Below are 23,826 nucleotides of genomic sequence, written 5' to 3' on the forward strand. Positions count from 1 at the left end.
TTGCCCACTACACCACCCCAGTTTAGACATGGCCATATGCAAATCAGTCTTGACCCTGTGCCTCATGGGAACAGTCCAGCCCGAACTGCCAAGCCATGTCTTCCCTGGACCGGAATCAAGCATCCTAGGACCGGTTTCTGGCTATCAGCCGTCATCAGCCAGGATAGCTTGACTCCAGTGGCGTAGTGAGCACGGGTCCCACGTCTGGGAATACCCATCCCACTTAGGGCGAAAAGCGTTACAACAAACAAATGATGGACGGAATGCTGACAATGCAGACATTCTCCCCCAGTCAAGAGATCTGGGTTAAATCCATCGTTCTTTTGCCCACTACACCACCCCAGTTTAGACATGGCCATATGCAAATCAGTCTTGACCCTGTGCCTCATGGGAACAGTCCAGCCCGAACTGCCAAGCCATGTCTTCCCTGGACCGGAATCAAGCATCCTAGGACCGGTTTCTGGCTATCAGCCGTCATCAGCCAGGATAGCTTGACTCCAGTGGCGTAGTGAGCACGGGTCCCACGTCTGGGAATACCCATCCCACTTAGGGCGAAAAGCGTTACACCAAACAAATGATGGACGGAATGCTGACAATGCAGACATTCTCCCCCAGTCAAGAGATCTGGGTTAAATCCATCGTTCTTTTGCCCACTACACCACCCCAGTTTAGACATGGCCATATGCAAATCAGTCTTGACCCTGTGCCTCATGGGAACAGTCCAGCCCGAACTGCCAAGCCATGTCTTCCCTGGACCGGAATCAAGCATCCTAGGACCGGTTTCTGGCTATCAGCCGTCATCAGCCAGGATAGCTTGACTCCAGTGGCGTAGTGAGAACGGGTCCCACGTCTGGGAATACCCATCCCACTTAGGGCGAAAAGCGTTACAACAAACAAATGATGGACGGAATGCTGACAATGCAGACATTCTCCCCCAGTCAAGAGATCTGGGTTAAATCCATCGTTCTTTTGCCCACTACACCACCCCAGTTTAGACATGGCCATATGCAAATCAGTCTTGACCCTGTGCCTCATGGGAACAGTCCAGCCCGAACTGCCAAGCCATGTCTTCCCTGGACCGGAATCGAGCATCCTAGGACCGGTTTCTGGCTATCAGCCGTCATCAGCCAGGATAGCTTGACTTCAGTGGCGTAGTGAGCACGGGTCCCACGTCTGGGAAAAAACAATGGATTTAGGCCCAGATTTCTGTACTGGGGTGAATGTATGACATTGTTCTGCATTCTGTCCATCAATTGTTGTTTTTGCATTTGTCACCCTGAGTGGGAAGGGTATGCTCAGACGTGAGTCCCTTGCTCTCCATGCCACTGGAATCAAGCTATCCTGGCTGACGAGGGCTGAAAGCCCGAAACCGGTCCTAGGATGCTTGTTTCCAGTCCAGGGAGGACCTGGCTTGGCAGTTCGGGCTGGACTGTTCCCATGGGGCAAAGGGTCAAGACTGATTTGCATATGGCTGGGTTCAAACTGGAATGGCATGGTGAGCAAAAAAACGATGGATTTAGGCCCAGATTTCTGTACTGGGGTGAATGTATGACATTGTTCTGCATTCTTTCCATCAATTGTTGTTTTTGCATTTGTCACCCCGAGTGGGAAGGGTATGCTCAGACGTGAGTCCCTTGCTCTCCATGCCACTGGAATCAAGCTATCCTGGCTGACGAGGGATGAAAGCCCGAAACCGGTCCTAGGATGCTTGTTTCCAGTCCAGGGAGGACCTGGCTTGGCAGTTTGGGCTGGACTGTTCCCATGGGGCACAGGGTCAAGACTGATTTGCATATGGCTGGGTTCAAACTGGAATGGCATGGTGAGCAAAAAAACGATGGATTTAGGCCCAGATTTCTGTACTGGGGTGAATGTATGACATTGTTCTGCATTCTGTCCATCAATTGTTGTTTTTGCATTTGCCTCAGAATCAGAGTCAGCCCCCCCAAAATGATTCGCCGGAGAGCTTGGCATCCACCACAGATCCCCAATGTGAGGGTTCAGAGATGGTGTTTTAAGAGAGCGTCAGAAGGTACCGGAGAAATGTAGAGAAAGTTAATGCTACAGAGTATTACAAAGAATTCATGTTTGTTAACTTAGAATGCATAAACTCATCTGATCATGGGCTTTTAGCTATTCTCCAAGCTGTGCAAACTCACATAGAGCACAGTTTACATGACATGGGCCCAAATGATTTCCTTTAATTTTGCTTCCATAGGCAGGGTATTGACATCCACTTGTTCACATGAGGCTCGCCGGGCAATGTGTCTGACTCTGTGGAACTTTTAGAAAACCCCTTTAAACTTTTACAGAGTAAAGTAGAAATATCTGCATTTGGGACCTTCAGAATAGTTGTCCTCGTTGTTCAGTGTCACAAGGGGTGTGTGCCCAGACCTTTAAAGAATATTTCTTACAGTAAAGTGATTGGAAAAAAAACCGACGGTGGTTGCTCAACTGTAACACCGGAGCAACCAACACATGTCTGGTGGCTAGCATCGCTGGGTTACTCATAGATTGCTATACGTCTGTTGCAGGTGTACTGTCTAGAGCGGCTGAAACCTAGACTGCATTTGAAATACCTCCCGACAGACTGGCAGGCTTTTGGAGAACAGGAAGTTTTTTAGATCTATTTTGCTGTCACAGTAAAAGTTCTTTACTACATCGGATCGTGGAAGTACTTCACTTCCAGAAAGCCTGTGAAAAGCAAGACGGTTTACATTAATGAAAATCACTTTAACGATATCTTGAACCTGCAGGGTTTTTTAGGGGCCAAGTAAGCCTGCACCCATTGCATCACAGGGAATGGGAAAAGGTGGCTAGTGCCCCACAGGGTTGTGGCTTGCCTCCTGAGAAGCCCTAAATATGCAGAATAGGGGCAAGGCGGATGATCATTTTCAAACCCTTCGTTTCTAAGGCTATGTGAGATATTTATAGTCGGTTGTGCTGATCTTCTTTGGTGCACCTTGACATTCACTCTCTCAGACAGGGAATATATATATGTGCATGAAGATTATGGGGACCTGACTAAGCTGTAACTGTATTTTTTAAGGACAGCTAAAAAGGGACGGTTTGTAGGTCAGTGACCGAGGGTTTCTTCTTCTTTAAGGAAAGACGCACCGAGTTTTTTTTTTTTAAAGCAAGATCTACCTTCTGCTTTTAAAATGACCTGGGCTGTTGTGTGTCTGTGGCTGGAACAGGACAGACTTTGAGGTCTACATCCCTAGCCAGAAGCGCCCGCCCTGTATATGTGTTCTCTGTACTGGCTGCGGCTTTTGTTGGTAAAGCAGTGTAGGATTTAAAGTAACTAGTGTCTCTAAGGCATGAGTATGGAATGTTCGTGCATGGTTTGTTATGATGCGTGGGTGCATCTCACTAGTTAATGACATTGGGTCATTTTTAAGGATCTGTGTTATTTCCTTTTGCAACGCTGATGTGCGCTTTACCTTTGGTAGGACCCCGGCACCAGCCTTTTGTGTGTGCTGTACGACGGAAAAAAAAACTAAAATGCACATTCATAAATAATCCCGACTGGCTGTTTTCAGCCTTATGATTGTAACCGCCTATCTAACTATTAATTAAAATTTGGATAGACCTTACTAGATGGTAGAGGAAGATGCTGCTTTAAACTGAAATACAATAGGATTCTTTAGGAGCAAAAGTTTATAAAACACACCTACTTTGCCCCTTTGTGGAACCCCTTTCTTTGTAGCCGGTTCATCTATAGGCCCGAAGGCTTCTGTTCTTTTAATGAGACCGCGACCCTTCCAGGATTCTTTGGGGGTCCCACCACCACCACTTTTGCTTGGAGGTCCACTGTTTGCTGAGGTTTAGCATTATTGTGAGTGTACTTTGAAGAAAAGGAATCAATGTCACATTTCCAATATAATACACTGATTTATCACACTCTTTGGGGGCACGATAGAGTCTTGGGGTATTGGGAGGTGCAAAAAATGTCCCTACTACTCAGAGGCTAATCTTAACACATCAGTTATACATCAAGTTCACCCAACCATCATTCACCTGTAATTGACGAATTATGCTGTACGCTGTTTAAATCAGCTGATGCGTCTTTAGTCTCTAGGATTTGTTTTAGCTCCTCCATAGCCAGCTGTACTTTTGCCTCATAATCTGTAAAAACACACAAGCAAGAATACCTTTTAAAAAAAAGTCTGCGATGCTGAGACCTTAAGTTTAGTAACTGTCTCAGATCTATAGCGCTCTAAACATCTGTACCTTGCTGAAAGTCAACCGTTTCCTCGTGGCTCCACAATAATGGTGGAATATCCTGTGAGCAGAAAAAACAGATTTACTTAAAAACAGCTCTAACAAACATCACACATTGTAGTTTCTTAAATCTTGTAAAAAAAATGGTTTTATGCTAGTGTTGTTCATAATATAATAATATCATTAAAATGTTTGGAACTAGCGTTGTTATCAAACTGCTTATGATGAAGGGCTAATTAACGCAGGGGCATTGAGCCAGTACCCACTTATAGAACTATGGAACATATATGAATCAAAACAACCCGGTTTAAGCAGCACATGAATCTGCAATATTTTACCCCTGAGCAATTTGTATTATTACACAGAACATTAAACAATTTCAAGTAGGTTTTCAAGCTTTTTTGTCTTTTTGCTCAAAACAGCGCAACCCTTTCGTTTTTTAAATCCTGGCAGTTGCCCCTTGTTTGTGATGGCATATTCAAGGTGGTGCTTCTTAACCACATTTGCTACAACCAGTGGTTCTATCCCGTCTCTGCCTGCAGCGCCTACTCCTCCTCCCTACAGGCCCTCTGTCAAGCCGGCTTTGTCCTCACAGCCCCCTCCTGCACGGCCCTGCTGCTCAGTGCTTTGAAACACTTTCCGTGGCCTGATGATGAACCTTAACCTTGCAAATCCTGCATTTAAAGTAACAGATTTATTTAGGCATTTTGTAACACATATTTCAACAATGACTTCAGCCTCATAAGCAAAACAAAATAGCACAATGAAACAATTGACTTGCTGCAGCACACGTCTGCTAAACCTATTGTAAATTAATTCAGGCTTTGAGACACATCTGTTAAAAGATAAGTATCGGGCCAGCTAACAACCAGTTTTTATACTCGCATTTTGTTCATTGCAGGATATTACCAAGGACTAACTTGTCAACATTTATACTTTACACATTAAACATATGAGAAATAACTCCCCTTTGAACCACATGTTAGTGTGCTGATAAAACCCAGTAACCTCAACCCCCCTTAACTAACTGTCTTTAAGCAGCACCTGATTCTACACACAAACAGTTTTTATTCTACACGTTGCAGCACTTGGCTTTGGGGCCAGTGCAATATTTTGCATATTTTCACCACTAAGCAGTGAAGCTAACATAAACTTGTTTGTAACTTTCATTTTTATTTGTTTAAATAAGAAGCATTTTCAAAACATAAAAAACAGAAAGGGTGCAATACAATACATTTCAACAGAAAAAATCTTATTAAAGATATCATGTATAGTTGTTCTACCTGCAGAAGAACTATTCCAGTGTCGCCCGAGGGCTCCCCGCAATACAGCTCCAAGCTTTTCTCCATTTAATCAGGAAGAACCTCTGTGTTGTGGCTGATTTTGGATGGGTCAGGCAGGAGACCGCATTTTATGCTTAGGGGTTGATTACAATGTTGGTCGGAGAGCATTCTGACCAAATCGGTCTCGGAATGGTTCACGATCGAATTGGATTCGGGGAGTCTGACTGACTGATTACGGTTGTTCCGTATACCATTCTGTCATACTACCATTGACTTCAATGGGACCCTGTGTGCCGACCGAATACACAGGCTCCCATTGAAGAAATGGGTGGGTGGGTGGGGACAATTGTGCACCCTGTGGCAGGCACCCCTTGGTACCTGCCACACTGTGCATAGTCTGAAAGTGGGGGTCCCTCAGGTAACCCCACGGGCCACATTCGGAAGGCTCCAGGTAAATGGGGGACTGCTGTGGGCCCACAAAGTCAGATTCTGACAGCCGATCCATGTCAGACAAACCGAATCGGAAAGGCTGTCCAAATCCAACATCGTAATCGCTTGGTCAGAAATGCGGTCTGTAGACCTGTACGAGTCGGCTTCGAACAACTCGGTTCCAACGAATGCCACCCAGAACCGACTTGGAAAGTCCGAACGCTTTCCGAACAATGTAATTGGTTGTTCGGAAAACTTTGCGATTTTTGTCGGAAAGACGGGTTCCGAATCAGAATCGGCAGACCGAATCCGATTCGGAGCCTTTCTGACGGACATCATAATTGACCCCTAAGTAGAGATTGCTAAGTATGCACAGTTTTCCACATCTTCAAAGCAATTACAACTATAAGAATTTTAGTTAGATGTTTTCTATAAAAGACCTAGTTAAGTCAAAAATGTTATGTTTTGTTGATGAGATGGGTCCTACTCTCCCATCCACAAAGTAGGGCTCATCTGTGTTTGGGTGCCCTTTCATATTAGTGTTGAATCTCTTATGAATTTTCTAGACATTTCTAAGAAAGACCTACTTAAGTCAAATTTGTACCGCCTAAGATAAGACGGTTGGCTTAGGGAGACTGATGATGATCCCTACATCCTCTTAGGGTATTAAAATTACGGCAACCACGGTACCATGACTCCAATTGTTGATATATAATTGTTCATGTCAGCATAGGCACTTATCAGTATATGTGACATGACCAATATGTGTTCATTGTAGTCACATGGCAGAATGTCTGAGTCTAGGACTTTTTTTACTTCTTCTTTTTGTTTATCCCCCACACTATTGAATTGTTATTTTAAACTTAATAAATGTATTGGTTTTCCATTTGGACACTGAAGAGAGATCGCATTGTATCTCTACATATCAATTCCTGTGTTGCTTCATTAGTAAGGGACCTACTCCCTTTAAAGCTTCAGATACATAGCGTAGCAATCATTCACCTACTAGGGTCATGACTCCTTAGCTTGCATTGCCATCAGAAACTTTAGCCAACAATTTGCTATGCATGTACTAAACATGCAATCATGCATACAAACATAAATGAAACACAAGGAGATGATGGACAGAACTCTGAAACTTTTCAGATACTCACCCCCAGTTGCAGATCTGGGTTGAATCCATCATCGTTCTTTAGCTCACTTCGCCACCCCAGTTCAGACCCAGCCACATGCAAATCAGTCTTGAACCTGTGCCCTATGTGAACAGTACAGCCTGAACTGCCAAGCCAGGTCCCCATTGGGCCAGAAACAAGCATCATGGGACCAGTTTTGGGTAACACATAAATGCACACATAGTCCCAGGCATGAGCACAAAGACAGTTACACATACACATGCCTTCCCTGGCACACAAACACACACTTATACTAAGTTGAAGGCTGCTAGAGACAGTACTTATTTGCTTCTCTTGGAAATGAGTGTTCACACTGTCTGCAGGGTAGGCCCACTATTCCCGACATCTGGGGCTCTCTGATGCCTAACTCTAGGTTACAGCATACAAGAGCCAAGTCCATGAGCTTCTACCCAATCAGAAGCTGGAGTAGGGTGGAAGGTATCTAGGTACACCTTTTTCTCTAATCAAACACCTGTGAAAGGGCTAGTGGGCACATGATTGAAAGGCCCTGAAGGTCCATTATCTGACATGCTGCAAAATGTGACGTTAGTGCAGCATGTCAGATAAGCATTGGGTTTGTGCAAGTCTGGGCTTTAACAGCCCTATCTGACACATGTGCAATACAGCCCAGGGGAGCCCACTTCTGGTGCAAGGTGTTACTGCAGCTTTTATATGAAAACAAACAATCTGTGAGATAACTTGTTCTCATGTAAAAGCAGTATATGGCAAGCAATTAGCAGCAGAGTAAGGTGGTGGGGTGGCAAACTGGTGTCTCCTATGAGCAAGCGGTTGCTGTAGGCAACCCCAATATTGATACTATTAATGTGCTGACATCTTGAAATAGCCCTTCAGACAAAATTGCAAGAACTAAATCAGAAACATCTGGGAAAAGGGGAATGACTAAAAAATAAATAAAAAGGCTCAGTTGTATCCCAAGCAAATAACAACAGAAATACAAGTTAAAATGCAAAAGATGTGTTGGAACTGTGTTAGTACGAAAACATGTTTTTATTCCTATTTGCAAGTCCATCTAAGGCAAGTACACAAAATCCACTTTGTAATTGATTCAATTGGAGTATGCAGAAAAACAAATTGCTCTGCTGAATTACTCTTTTGAGGTAAACTAAAATAAGATTAAGAGACTAAGCAAATTAATCTCCTGAAGGTTCACAAATACATATGTGCTATATCCTAAATCCACAAAAGGGAATGTCACCCTGTGTCTTTGTCAGCAGGAAGGTCTGGAAGCGGTGAAGGGCAACAAAAACCTCGAAAGGGTAATTGAATGAATAGCCAAACACCCTCATAAGAACATATAAAGGTTCTTGTTGAAGCAGCTAAATAAAGGACTGCATTCAATGTTGAACGCTAAAGAAAGCCATGGTGGGTGCTACAAAGTAACATGTTTGACTTCCGACAGGAACTGTTGACAGATGAAGCAGCAGTGTCCTTCACTCTTTTATGTCTGCGTTCCAAAAGTCAAATATGCTACTTTATGTTACAAGATATATATATATATATCTATATATACATCTTGAAGTGGTGAAGGGGCTTCATCTGAACCACCTGAACACCTATGAAAGAACTAATTGTCACCGTCCCACACAGACACTCAGCGCCACCGCCTACACCAACAAGTATCAATTCTATAACACATATATCATTTAGAGGTATGATTCACATCACACTTAACATCATGAGTAAGTGGCTTGCTCCCTCATTCTGTCATGTGTTTAATGAGTCAGTAGCTGATTGTGGGAGTGCAGATGGACCCACCTAAAAAGTTCCATGACGCTGTTGGAGAACGTATTTAGTTATCATGAAGTAAGTAATATGTGAATGTTAGTCTATTTGCACATCCCAAAAATATTTATTTTTCATCATAGTCAACAACTTACTTCATTTTACAGTAATGTTGTCTGTATAGGTTTCTTCTGGTGAGTCTATAAATAAGGGTTTTAAGTAGATATGCCTTTTTTTAAGGAAGACTCCTGTAATTGCTAATGGCACTTGTTTGCAATTACAGAGCATACATTATATTGCTTATGCAAAGCTAATGCCTAAAACTGGAAAGTTAATAGCTCACTATAGTGAAGTACTCAAATATTCTAACTTGGTACAGCCTATATGTACTTATTTGCAACCTGTACATATCAAGCAATCTAAGCTAAGAGAGAATTGATAAAGCCAGTAGTGGTGTATAGCTGCTCCTATAGCTTGTATTGTACCCCCTATGGTGGTCTTACCATACGTGGAGGTCTTAAACGACCAATAGGAGGAGCCCTAGAGCATGGCACGACTAGGTGAAAGCCTTGGGTGCCAGCGGCAGGGATGTCCAGAAAAACTTCATGAGCAATACAGGATGTCCCAAAGAAGGCTGTAGAGTGTAGGGTATTGACATTATGGTGTGACAATTCCCCTTTTCAAGGTGGAGAAAACTGCACCAGTCCGATGAGATATGGTCTGGTTTCATCCTAACCACAAAATATATTTATAGAAAAATGGAGAGCTTAAAAATGGAAACATTATTTGATGAACTAGAAACTTGAAAGAGTGCCTACTGTGCCTCATCAATTACACCACAGTGTTCTCTTGTGTACATACTGAGATGCCAGAAAACATCATCATTAGTACATGACGAAATGATGATTGTGTTAAAGAAAGTAGGTGTTAATTTGTGAATGAAGTAAGGTGCCTTGTTGAGTTACTCAGGGATGGGGCTTGGGGCCCCCATGAGATTTTGTTTGTCATAAATGCGGTCTAGCACAGCATCTCCCCACTCACTGAAAAGTGTATGTTGATGCAAGGTGCACCTGTTCATCTGAATGCAGCATCGCGCAGGACAATAAAACTGGTAAGGAGTGGACACAAGATTTTGACAAGTATTTGTTTTGCTGGTTTCGTTTTTCACTGATTTGGGCAGGCATTTTTAACACTGGCAATATTGATTTTGTGTGAAACTATAAAATGACAGTGATTTATTTTCAGGGGACTTAAGTAGAAAGTTAAATTTGAAGAAAGCAGTGGGAAAGTAAGCGATAGGGAATTCAATATGCGATAACTAAATTCAGTACAAGGTCTGAAAAGTAGCTTAGTTCATTCAGGTATTAAAAAGGTCACTTATTCTGCATGCATTTACTGCAGGACTCCTGTCGAAGAGTTATATCACTCGGTACCAATAGGCGTTTATGTTTTTTATATAACTATACTGTCATAAGATTCGCTGTGCTCATTGTTGGGTAAACATATGAATGTGTACAAAAGTCATGTGGGGCTCATTCAGACGCAGAAGAGTCATCCAAAGGCATTAGGGCTCTGTAATGCACTTAATCACAGTCAATACAAACTTAATTCTTTAGAAACAATACTGTAGACAATAATGAACAATGAATAATGTGCTGGACAAAGTGATAATTTTCATCACACATGTATTGTATTCATACATATACAAGCGTGGTGTGCAACTGTGAATAAGTAGTGCAGCTGACGCAGTGCTCACATGTTGATTAAATAAACAACATTCAAAACACAAAGACACTGTACAATCTCCAGTTGTTGTGGAGTCCTACAAGTTCAAGTAAATCTAGGGAAGCTTTCATAAAATTAGCAAGACCTTCATGTCAATTATAGATGTCAACCAATTATGGGGGTTGTCGAAGTTTCGACCCCAATGTATTTGAGGGGTCTCCTCAGGTCTCCTTAGATCTCCTTAGGATGTCGTCATGCAACCACTTTCTAGCACACCACCTTGGTGTAGATACTGCCAACAAACTGTCCATCTATCATTAATTCCAAGCTTATCGTGGCATAGCGAATACAACACTGTCACATTAGTGTAATTGTTTGAAAAGGAAGGACAGACTGAACAAAATAATATCAAACTGTGACCGGCAGTTGACAAGAGAACATAGTAGTAAATATTGGCAAGGCAAAGGTAAGATTGTCATAGTGGGTAATACAAACACCTACTCTCAGTGTTTGCAAGACCATAGTGGATTTCAAATGTTTCCAAACTGGAAGATTGCAAAGAAATTGACTACTACTACTTGCAAAGACCATCAACCTATCCAGCGATGTTTCAATTGAATAAAGAAGACTGTTAAATATTATAACAAAATTAGTTTACTATCAATCAATCAAATGATCTTTATTCGGAATTTTGATATATCCATAAAAGTGCATACAGAATAAAACACATAAAATGCATAGTACATAATAAGGATATACATTAGTCTATTAGTATATATAATCGTAGATTCCACTTTATCCACTTCCAAAATAATCATACAGATCCAAACACACATATAATTGATTCTATATACAATTAATATCAGAATGGTAAGGTGCAATGTGCATTCAATGACCGTTATGCGTGTTCCATACTTGCCCTAGATCTCACACAGACTTTTATAAAACAATTTACAGTATGTATAACCTCGTCTGTTGGCAACATTTGTAAAAAACCTCAATGCCAGATTAAAGTCCCTTAGATTATATTTACGGAAAATCGGCATTAAATATTGACGGGTATACAACTTATAATGCCCACAGAAGAGAAAAAAGTGCAACAGACTTTGTTTTCCACCCTCTGCACAGGGGCAATCCAGCTCTTCTAAGCTTTTGTTATAGCCAAGAGGGAAGCTTAGTAAATTGACAATGCTTCCTTCCCGGAACCTAAATAAAAGGCTCCGGTTCCATCTTCCTATTGGGATTGACAGGTATCTACAGGGCTTATTTAGGTTATCAATGCCTGGATCAGTTAATGGCAAATATTTAATGACAGTAGATTTTACCAATTCGGATCTCCTTCGTTCCTCCTTATATAAATCAAACAGTGCCCGTTTTACACTGTTCTTGTGAGCAGGGGCAATGGTATTAGGGAAGCTAAACAAAGAACCATGTCCCACGCTCAACAGGCTATTATTGACTGCATTTAACCAGGGTATAAGGTGGAATTTTTCATACAATAAACAATCAGATATTATACTGCGTGTTAAGGATGCAGCTGGATTGGACCATATTTTTATCCAAAAAAGCACGGGCCTTGACCTAATAAAATCAGCAATATATGGCAGCCTAAGTTCATTGTGACAAATAAATGTGGGTGCACAGGGAACTCCCCCCAGCACCTTTCTACAAAATCTATTTTCCTCCAACTGGAGAGATGTGCTGTTACAATAACCCCACACTTCTGCTCCATATGTCCCAGTTGGTTGGCATTGGGTGCGATAAATATTGAGCAGGGGAGAAATGACATCAGCCAGTTTGGGTTGACGGAGAGATAAAATTGAATAGATTGATTTGCCAATTTTATTTCTTGAATAGGCAGCATGTGGCTGCCATGAGCCTGTATTAGAAAATAGTAACCCTAGATAAGGGAAAGTGCTGGTGCATTTTAATAAATTGTCCCCTGTTTTAATTGAAGTAATGTTGTACTTTTTAGGTCCACAGTTCATAATAAAAGATTTATTAAAATTGGTACTTAAGCCCAAATCGGACATAAAAGCAACAAACCCAGTGATTAAAGTACGTAAAGCATTCGGGGTACGCCCCATTAATACCGCGTCATCCGCATAAAGTAGGGTAGAAATGGGGGAACCATTTATAATTGGTACATCCTTAGTGTTCTTGCTCAAGGAGCAGCTCAACCCATTAATATATAGAATAAAAAGCAGTGGGGCGAGTACGCAGCCCTGTCTAACTCCTCTGCTAATAAAAAAATCATCAGATAATTCACCATCATTATTAATACGTACTCTTGCCTTTAAATCCCTGTGTAAATAGGAAAGAAAATATACCAGTGAGTCATCCAAACCATACTCAAGCAAAAGTGACCACAACCTAGAACGATTAACAAAATCAAACGCGGAACTCAGATCCATAAAACCTAAATAAAGTGGGGACTTTTTAACAATAGTATATTTGGCCATAATCAAATTCAAATTAAGGCATTGTTCGACAGTGCCCACATGGCTTCTGAATCCCAATTGACTGCAATATAAAACATTATTATCCTCAGCCCAATTCCTTATCCTTTTAAAAATTACCCTTCCAAGAACTTTGAGTGTATTATCGATCAGTGAAATCGGGCGGTAGCAGGCAGGATCCGACCTGTCACCTTTTTTGAATATCGGTACGATGACACTGTTCGACCAGGAATCGGGAATTGAGCTGTCAGCCAAATTATTAAATAGGTTACATAATAAAGGGGCCCAAAAATTGATTTCAGATTTAATCTGGTCAATAGAAAGACCATCCGGGCCGGGGGCTTTATTACTAGCGCTCTCAAATATAGCATCCTCGACCTCGGATATTGAAAAGTTCAATCGGTCAACGGTGTCGGATAGGGGGCCAGTGTCTAGAGAAGTGGGTGATATAGCATAAATTTTGGAAAAGTGCTCTACCCACACCTCGCCAGTTATATTGCAATTGATTGGTCTGATGTTAGAACCAAAAGATCTGAGGGACTTGACTTCTCTCCAGAAACCTGTTGTGTCTTTTAATGAGGCAGTGCGCGTGAGAGATTCCCAGTGATTAATCACTAGGGCCTCATATCTAATGCGTAACACAGATTTATATTTTAATCTAAATTCTCTCACAAGTTGGGCGTCCCTAGGATTGGTTTTTAAGGCCGCCCTCAGGTCCCTATTGGCCTTAGAGCAGGAGGAGTCAAACCAGCGAGGGCCATGATCTATATTAGGCCTAGCTGGTTTAGAAGATTCTCTTTTAATAGCCCCACAAAGATTACCAAAGGCAATAACCACATCGTCGCCTGGGCTAATATGCGACAGACAAGTCTCTACTATCTTAGGGTGTTTTTTGATTACTCTAGCTAAAATATCTTTATTGTACACCCCTTTCCATATTAATCTTAGTCTATCAGTAGATAAAACCAGATTTTGTGCCCCAAACTCTGCTCTCGATGCAACCTTCGTGATCTGTGGATTATCTAAATATATTCTAAGCGGGTAGTGATCACTATATGCGGAACAGATGACTTCTGCTTTTAAAATTATATCACACAATGTCGGACAGATAAATATATAATCTATCGTAGAAGCGCAGCCCTGGCCAATATATGTAGGTGTTAATATATTGTTTGCACTAGAACCAGCGATTTCCATTGCGTTTACTAAATCATGGGAGGCTAGATGGTTTTTCAGCTCTTCGCCGTTTCTACATGGAGGACTATTGCGGTACATATGAGCATTAAAATCCCCTCCGATGCAAATGCCATCAAAGGGCCCATACTTCTGCCCCTCCATAATTTCATCAATACAATTAAACAGTGACAAAAAATTGTCATTGGGACGGGTAACAAAATCATTATTATAAAAGTTGATTATACATAGTTTCATCCTGTTGGTGTACTTCATAGCCATAAAACATTTACCCGGTGTAGGGATCAATTTGGTTTGTACCCCGGATTTTATTTTAGTCCAGATCGATAAACCCCCACTAGGGCGACCCATAGGTAAAGGAGTAGCCTTTAAATTATAACAACAAAAACCCTCCATTGTAGGTGTAGTTGTGCACCAAGTCTCTTGTAGCATCAATATGTCACAGTTATTTTTAACCCATTCTAACCATTCTTTAATTTTCATTTTGGTAATAAGACCCGCTATGTTCCAACTTACAAAAGATAGTTCGAAATCCGGGCGCAATAGTCTTTGGTTCGTGGGTTTTTCTCTCACTACAGTCCGTGGCAAAAATTGTGGGACTTCCTGAATTTCAGTAGTTGATGCCAGTGATAGTTCGACTGAATTAGTCGATGAGGGTCAATCTAGCATATCCAAATCTGACAAAGGTGCGAATCTATTAAACATATTAAATGGAAATGAAGCTGGCTGGAATTGCATAGGGGGTGGCTGAAAATGCATTGGTGGTGGTTGAAATTGCATTAAGGGTGGCCGTGATTGCATTGTAGGTTGTCTGTAAAAGTAACTCAAAGGTAACATGGTTACAACTGTAGAAATAGCAGAGCAGTTACCATTCCTGTTGAGTAGATGTCTTACAGAACCAGGGTTTTTAAAATTGAGAACGATACAGTCACCTTCCTTATCTTTAGGTAAGGGGCCAACCCAAGACACCCTACGAGCCGATAAAATCTCTCTTGAGATGTCGTAACCGGCACCTTTGTGCTTAGCTAGCCAGTCTATACATTTATTTCGCAATTGCACCCATGATTCCCCCTGTTCCTCCCTCAACGATGGTACTCCTGCAAGGACCAGGACAAAAGGGCAAGCATCCGGTGGCAAATGTAAGGCAGGCCCTTGATGTTTAAAAGGCCTGCTTGTCCCTGCTTGCCCAGTACCTTTATTGTTATCAGCAGTTGGTCTTATTGTTGTTATAGATTGAGTAGAGCCGTTCTTGTGGTTGGTGGCATTTTTATTAACAATAACGGAAGGGACAGTTTGTCTAGGTGCAGGCGTTGGGGTAGATTTGGGAGGTAAATTGGATTTTGCCAAGTTCTTCCCTCCATTGGCAGATCGAAGTTGAATTGTAGGTGGTACAGTAGAGGGGGCTGATGTGCCAGGGTTAATCGTTCCACCACCCAGTAAGGTGGGAACTTCCTGTTTCTTTAGTGACAAAGTATTGCTTACAGATTCAAGTTGTTTTACGAGACGGTCAGCTCTGATTTGATCCAGGACGACAGACCCCTTTCTTTTTACTTCTTCGTTTCTAACCAGGTTATCTAATCTGTCAAGTCTTTTAAAAACATTATTAAACTGGTTGATCATTTGCTTCTCTAGTCGATTAAAAATAGTATCCACTATAGTTTCTATAAGGTTCCCATTCTGTTTCGAGAGATGATAATTATCTCCCATTAGTGTTGTTTGGGTCCATATAGTATTAGAGGTCCCACTTGAGTCAGTAGTGGTTGCGGTAGGAGTATCATCATCCGCGACCACAAGGTCTTTATCCACACCAAGAACAGTTTGTCCCCCAGTAGGTTTTTGTTTATTCCACAAGCTCTGAGGCGTAGGCTGATTCTTGCTAGTTGGGGGTTGTTTCCTTTTATTGGCACTAGGTTTGATGATGCCTCTTTTGCGTTTTTCCCCTCCCTGCTTGTTACTAGTGTCCATAGATCTCAGGATAGGAACATCATCCTGGGAGGCAATTGTAATAGTGGGAACAATTTCAGACAACAGGGACACGGGGGATGTTGATACCAATACCGGTTTTGTAATAATAAAAGCTGGTGATAGTGGAATCCCAGGGCTATTCGACAATGATGTCGGCTGAGTAATATTGTTAGTGCAGCTCAGGGACATTCTTCTTTCAGTGTCGGCTATTTCATTTGATACCAAGTTCAATGCACTTTCAAGTAGGGACTCAAATGTAGCAGGGGGGAAAGGGAAATCGTCCTGTGTATCACCAGCATTAGCAGACTCCATAGTAGGGGATAATTTAGACTCACCACAGACGAGATGACAATGTTAGAGGGGTGGCCCGCCCGACCACTGCAGACCACTGACGCCACAGACGGCCCGCCCTCTGCCCGGGCTCAGCCCGGCGACGCCCGCACGCGTCCCGCGACGCGGGGGGAGCGTCTGTTGATGTAGCGCCTCCGGGCGCGCTTTCCGGCGGATGTGGGCGGGTCGCAGAGTGGACGCTGGGGGCTGTAGTCCTCCTCGAAGGCGGCCTCGATCAAGCTGGAGGCGGCGTGGTGGACTGTCAGCGACAGTGCAAGGAGGTGAAAGGTGCTCTACCCCTGACCCCAAGAGCCAGGTAAGAGCTGCTGCGGTGAGCTGTGTGGCTCTGAGGGCTGTGATTTGAAATGCTCTCCCCCCCGCTCCACCGGGGGAGCGTCTGTTGATGTAGCGCCTCCGGGCGCGCTTTCCGGCGGATGTGGGCGGGTCGCAGAGTGGACGCTGGGGGCTGTAGTCCTCCTCGAAGGCGGCCTCGATCAAGCTGGAGGCGGCGTGGTGGACTGTCAGCGACAGTGCAAGGAGGTGAAAGGTGCTCTACCCCTGACCCCAAGAGCCAGGTAAGAGCTGCTGCGGTGAGCTGTGTGGCTCTGAGGGCTGTGATTTGAAATGCTCTCCCCCCCGCTCCACCGGGGGAGCGTCTGTTGATGTAGCGCCTCCGGGCGCGCTTTCCGGCGGATGTGGGCGGGTCGCAGAGTGGACGCTGGGGGCTGTAGTCCTCCTCGAAGGCGGCCTCGATCAAGCTGGAGGCGGCGTGGCGGACTGTCAGCGACAGTGCAAGGAGGTGAAAGGTGCTCTACCCCTGACCCCAAGAGCCAGGTAAGAGCTGCTGCGGTGAGCTGTGTGGCTCTGAGGGCTGTGATTTGAAATGCTCTCCCCCCCGCTCCACCGGGGGAGCGTCTGTTGATGTAGCGCCTCCGGGCGCGCTTTCCGGCAGATGTGGGCGGGTCGCAGAGTGGACGCTGGGGGCTGTAGTCCTCCTCGAAGGCGGCCTCGATCAAGCTGGAGGCGGCGTGGCGGACTGTCAGCGACAGTGCAAGGAGGTGAAAGGTGCTCTACCCCTGACCCCAAGAGCCAGGTAAGAGCTGCTGCGGTGAGCTGTGTGCTCTGAGGGCTGTGATTTGAAATGCTCTCCCCCCCGCTCCACCGGGGGAGCGTCTGTTGATGTAGCGCCTCCGGGCGCGCTTTCCGGCGGATGTGGGCGGGTCGCAGAGTGGACGCTGGGGGCTGTAGTCCTCCTCGAAGGCGGCCTCGATCAAGCTGGAGGCGGCGTGGCGGACTGTCAACGACAGTGCAAGGAGGTGAAAGGTGCTCTACCCCTGACCCCAAGAGCCAGGTAAGAGCTGCTGCGGTGAGCTGTGTGGCTCTGAGGGCTGTGATTTGAAATGCTCTCCCCCCCGCTCCACCGGGGGAGCGTCTGTTGATGTAGCGCCTCCGGGCGCGCTTTCCGGCAGATGTGGGCGGGTCGCAGAGTGGACGCTGGGGGCTGTAGTCCTCCTCGAAGGCGGCCTCGATCAAGCTGGAGGCGGCGTGGCGGACTGTCAGCGACAGTGCAAGGAGGTGAAAGGTGCTCTACCCCTGACCCCAAGAGCCAGGTAAGAGCTGCTGCGGTGAGCTGTGTGCTCTGAGGGCTGTGATTTGAAATGCTCTCCCCCCCGCTCCACCGGGGGAGCGTCTGTTGATGTAGCGCCTCCGGGCGCGCTTTCCGGCGGATGTGGGCGGGTCGCAGAGTGGACGCTGGGGGCTGTAGTCCTCCTCGAAGGCGGCCTCGATCAAGCTGGAGGCGGCGTGGCGGACTGTCAACGACAGTGCAAGGAGGTGAAAGGTGCTCTACCCCTGACCCCAAGAGCCAGGTAAGAGCTGCTGCGGTGAGCTGTGTGGCTCTGAGGGCTGTGATTTGAAATGCTCTCCCCCCCGCTCCACCGGGGGAGCGTCTGTTGATGTAGCGCCTCCGGGCGCGCTTTCCGGCGGATGTGGGCGGGTCGCAGAGTGGACGCTGGGGGCTGTAGTCCTCCTCGAAGGCGGCCTCGATCAAGCTGGAGGCGGCGTGGCGGACTGTCAGCGACAGTGCAAAGAGGTGAAAGGTGCTCTACCCCTGACCCCAAGAGCCAGGTAAGAGCTGCTGCGGTGAGCTGTGTGGCTCTGAGGGCTGTGATTTGAAATGCTAATTTCAGGAAGACACAAACTGAAAGTATTGAAAGCTGGATTATCAGCCCTTGTCATCTTGACAGACATGAACGAGATGATCATTTGAAACAGAAGGGATTAGAGATAGTTCCTGAAGTCTAGCATTTTGAAAGGAGTCAAACATTGACAAGATTAGCGTAAATAACTAGTGTTTGACAAATTATATACGTTTCTTTCTCCCTTTCACAGTGCAAAAGAAACTTCTCCAAGATTTTCACAACACATCATCAATATTCACTCTCATTGTTGATAACTTGCAATACAACTATGATCAGTTGGGTTTGAGCTAAAGAAACAACATTACATGCATGTGTACATACACAGTTGCACATATAATGTCGTCCTTTGAAAAAGAAGCATAATGGCTTTGAAACGCGTCAGGAGTAACCGACGGCAAAGCTATTAAAGCTATCTGCACATGGGAGACATTTGACCAATAAAGGAATTGCTCCAGTTCAGTGTCTGAGTGCGTTTCTGCTAGACGGGCAGTTTGGAGTTTGATGTAAACGCGGCAGCCCTTGCCGCGAGAAATGCACCAACCCGTGATGACAGGGTGCCACGAGGCTCGGTACTCAACCTGGCCTCACTTGTGGGACACTGACTTTGGATTTTAATGAACCTGTGTGCGGAGGCCCATCCGAGGGCTTTGAGTGGTTGCCATAAACAGCATAAAGTAAGTGCACCCATCTAGGATATGAGACACACTACAAAATCCAGAATTCCCGGTACATCAGAGGGCGTGACATCAATTTAAAAGAAGGTGTGTCTTTGAATGCACGACGCTGTCGTCCTTTGAAAAAGAAGCATAATGGCTTTGAAACGCGTCAGGAGTAACCCACGGCAAAGCTGCTAAAGCTATCTGCACATGGAAGACATTTGACCAATAAAGGAATTGCTCCAGTTCAGTGTCTGAGTGCGTTTCTGCTAGATAGAGAGAAATAAGGCAGGCAATAGTAACACTTTAATTTTAAAAGTGTACAAATAATTGTCAGATGTTGCTGTTAAAAAGCATTTTATGTTCAAATGATATGTTTTGCCTGCTTTATATAGTGAAAATCAGATGAGATTTACTGTTACAAAATGGCCGCCGTGAAAAACGATAATGTTCAATGCGTATGTGCTTTCTTCTGTTTCTATTTTGGATCACGAATCACCCGTTTTTCATTTCATGGCACAACTTTATTTAAAAGGTACATGTTGAATTAGTTAAGTAGACACTGACGAAGGCGGTCACGCCGAAACGCGTTTGTCAACTTTAATGCAAAAAGGACGAAAATAAATTGCAAATCTTGCTTGTAATACAGATGGCTCCTGTGTGCGCTCTATTGGAAAGGTTCCTTCGATAAGCGAGCCTGGGGTGAGGAATAGAATTGCGCAAACCTCCATGCGCTGAGCAGCACCCGTGGCATTGTGGAGCAACGGCTGGTGGACTTGTGTTTTTTGAATGTTATTGCCGTTAGCCCCGCCGAAGTGGATTGAACGAGACGCTTGAACAAAAGCGGAGAAGAGAAACGAAGCTGAAGTGAGCACCACCAGAAAAGCATAACCAGGATCCAAGAGGCATCCACCCAGGGATCCGGAGAAGTGCAAACATGGTGAGTGCTCTAAGAACGTTATTCATATAATCGGCAGACCGCGTAGAGCAATGCAGATAATACAAGCATAATAAATAGTCCAAAACTTTTGCATAATGATGTTCTCGGATACCGAGAGCGAAGAAGCAGCAGAAATTTATTTTCAGCTACAGAAAGCACGACGGAAAATAAAAATAAAAATGGGCAAAACAGCAAAACGATTCCCACGACATTAAAGAGCTTATATGCAGCATTAGAAAAAGCATACGAAAAAGAGATACGGAAATGGTGGGAAGCCACCAGTTTGCAAAAGTATTTGGATGTTGGTCGCGTTCCAAGGGGGCTACGTATCTACACGGTCCCTTCATATGAAAACCCTGATCCAGCACTCCTACAGGAATGGGCTGAATATACCACGGAAGTCAGGAAAGGAATGCTGAAGATCCTCATTAAATATGCGTGGAGCGATAGAGCCAAACTCCAACAAGAGATCAAAGAAATTGAAGAAAGAATCAGTTGTGAGAAGGATGGCAAAAAGAGCGATGAGCTACGCCAAACAATGAAAAAACGCCTAATGGATTATGAGGCAACAATAAAATCCAGAAAGCAGTCAAAGTTTTTGCGAGATGAAAAAGACTATAGAAATGGTCGAATACTAACATTTGCTAAAAAATATGATGCCCCACGAAGGGATCTAAGCTCAAGTAAACAGAGAATTGAGACGCAAAGAAGTACATCGGAATCAGAGATAGAAGTCTCTGAAGGAGAGCAAACATCCAGCGATTTGGAGACCAGAGGCGTAAGCCAGCCACCAACATTTTTTCAGGAGTACGAGCTCATGAGAGACCTGAGACAAAGACCGGCTACACGCACACATCCACCAGAAATAAGGGGAGGAAGAGGAGGAAGATGAGGAGGGGCAAGAAAGGCAGAAATGGAACGTTCCACCCCAATTGTGACACGCAGCAAACGGGGGGGATGGTGGAATTAAGCGAAAAGGAGCAAACTGTAATGAATCTGTCAGATAGAAACTTGACGGAAACTGAATTAAATATCCTACAACTAGGCCTTATATTTTGCCCCACACCGTCTTTTGATTATACGCAGACGCGTATCGACATTTACAAATTCATCAGAAAAATCAAATTGATGAAATTGCATTTACTGTATCCCAAGAAAGATCAGCCACAAATGTCAGTGGAAAAAGAATATTTGGAAGAAGTAACAGGAACTGATCTACAAACTATCCTGTTACTACATGAATTGGAAGATGAACAACAAGATATGGGTATAACCCAAAGATTGGAAGAGAGTGGCATCACACAGAAGGGATGCAAAAGCAATCTGAAAGTCAAGTCCAAAACTATTCCACGAACAGCATATGATGCGATCGACACGTTCCATGATGTGGTAATTGATGAGTTGAAAAATCTTCAAAAAGAGAATTTTATTGACAGAAGAAAGAACCTAACACGAGAGCAATGGGAAGCGATTGAGGAACTAAAAAGAGATGAAACAATCATCATTAAGCCCTCAGACAAAGGGGGTAATGTAGTGATCCTAAAGAAGACACAGTATGAGGACGAAGCATTGTCCCAACTTAATAATATGGAACATTACACTCCCATAAATAAACAGCAATATGATAAAAGCATATTGGATTTCCACGAACTCATCACCAAATGGAGAGATGAAGGGACTCTCGATCAGGATGATTGGAACTTTCTAAAATGTGAGCATCCGGAACTGGCAACCTTTTACCATTTGCCGAAAGTGCATAAAAGTACAGTATGGCCTCCAGGGCGGCCGATCGCATCTTCAAAGAACAGTCTATTGGAGAACACTTCGATATATATTAACCATTTCATTTCTCCTATGGTGAAAGACTTGACCTCGTATCTACGGGATACGAAACACTTTTTGCGCATCATAGAGGGTATAACATGGGAGCCCAATATGTTATTGATAACATTGGATATTGCCAGTTTATACACTTCTATAAATCATGTGAAAGGCCTAGAAGCAATCAAAATTTTCTTGGGTAAAAGACCATTGAAGTATCAGAAACATAATGAGATGCTAATGGAACTAACTGAATTTTGCTTAACATATAACATCTTTGTATTTTCTGGACAAATTTACTTGCAAAAGCAAGGTACGGCGATGGGAACGTGCTTCGCCCCCAGCTACACGAACTTGTTCATGGGCTGGTGGGAGAAGCACGTGGCCTGGACCGGTACCAATGAAAAGTGGATGGATAATATCGCTCTGTGGACGCGGTACATTGATGACTTGTTCATTCTGTGCCGTGGTCCGCAGAGCGATGCAGAAGAGTATATTAAAGCTCTGAACATCAATAACCAGAACCTACAATTCACAAGTTGTATCAGCAAGGAGGAGGTAGTGTATTTAGACTTAAGGGTATACATAGAAGGAAACAACATAGAAACAACACTTTATCGAAAACCAACGGCAGGAAACACCATTCTCCATGCAGGAAGTTGTCATCCGAGAAGTGTGGTGAATAATATACCCTTGGGAGAGTTTCTGAGAATGAAACGTAATTGCTCTACTACCCCGGAATACAACAAAGCAGTTAGCCAGGCCAAATTAAGATTCAAAAAGAGAGGCTATTGTAAAGGCATCTTAGACAAAGCTGAACTCCAATGTAATTCCATAGAGAGGCAACATCTACTTGTGGATAAGGAAAGATGTAAAGATGAAAACATTAGAATTATCACTAATTTCAGCGACAAGTCTTCTCAAGTGTTTCAGATCCTCAGAAGAAATTGGAGGATACTGAAATCTGATCATGTAGTGGGAAACAAATTAACTGACAACCCCCTAGTGACCTATAGAAGAGGGAATTCCCTGAAAGATCATTTGGTGAATAGTCATTATTTACCCAGAAAGAAGAAACCAATATCCATCAAGGGTTTCTTCCCTTGCATGAAATGCAAAGCATGCAAATACAGTCACAAAGTTAAAGATTATCAGATACCAGGAAAGAAAGGAAGAACTCCGATCCCAAAACTTTTGAATTGTAATTCAGATTTTACGGTTTATTGTTTAGTGTGCCCATGTGGTAAGCAATATGTGGGCAGTACGATCCACCCAACAAAGAAAAGAATTCTAGAACATCTGAGGGCAATAAACAACAGAGATCAAAACTACCCAGTTGCACGCCACTTCGAGATGAAACACAATAGCAATAGCAATCTTCTCACGTTCTTCTGTCTGGATCAGATTGTAAAATCTGAAAGAGGGGGAGACCGAGTGAAGAAATTGCGTATACTGGAAACGAAATACATTATCAAAATGCAAACCAAATGTCCAAAAGGACTCAACAATGAAGAAGAAATGTGGGTCCATATAGGATAGAACGGAGTTCTATTAAATCAAACAAGAGTACTTGATAAATTAAAAAGATGGTATCTTAGATATTCAATGGATGGCCATGCATATATTAATGTATAAAGATAGGATTGTCATAACTATGAAATTTGTTATATGATTGCTAATGCTCGTG

This window comes from Triturus cristatus, chromosome 6 (assembly GCF_964204655.1).
Source record: "Triturus cristatus chromosome 6, aTriCri1.1, whole genome shotgun sequence".
Taxonomy (NCBI): Eukaryota; Metazoa; Chordata; class Amphibia; order Caudata; family Salamandridae; genus Triturus; species Triturus cristatus.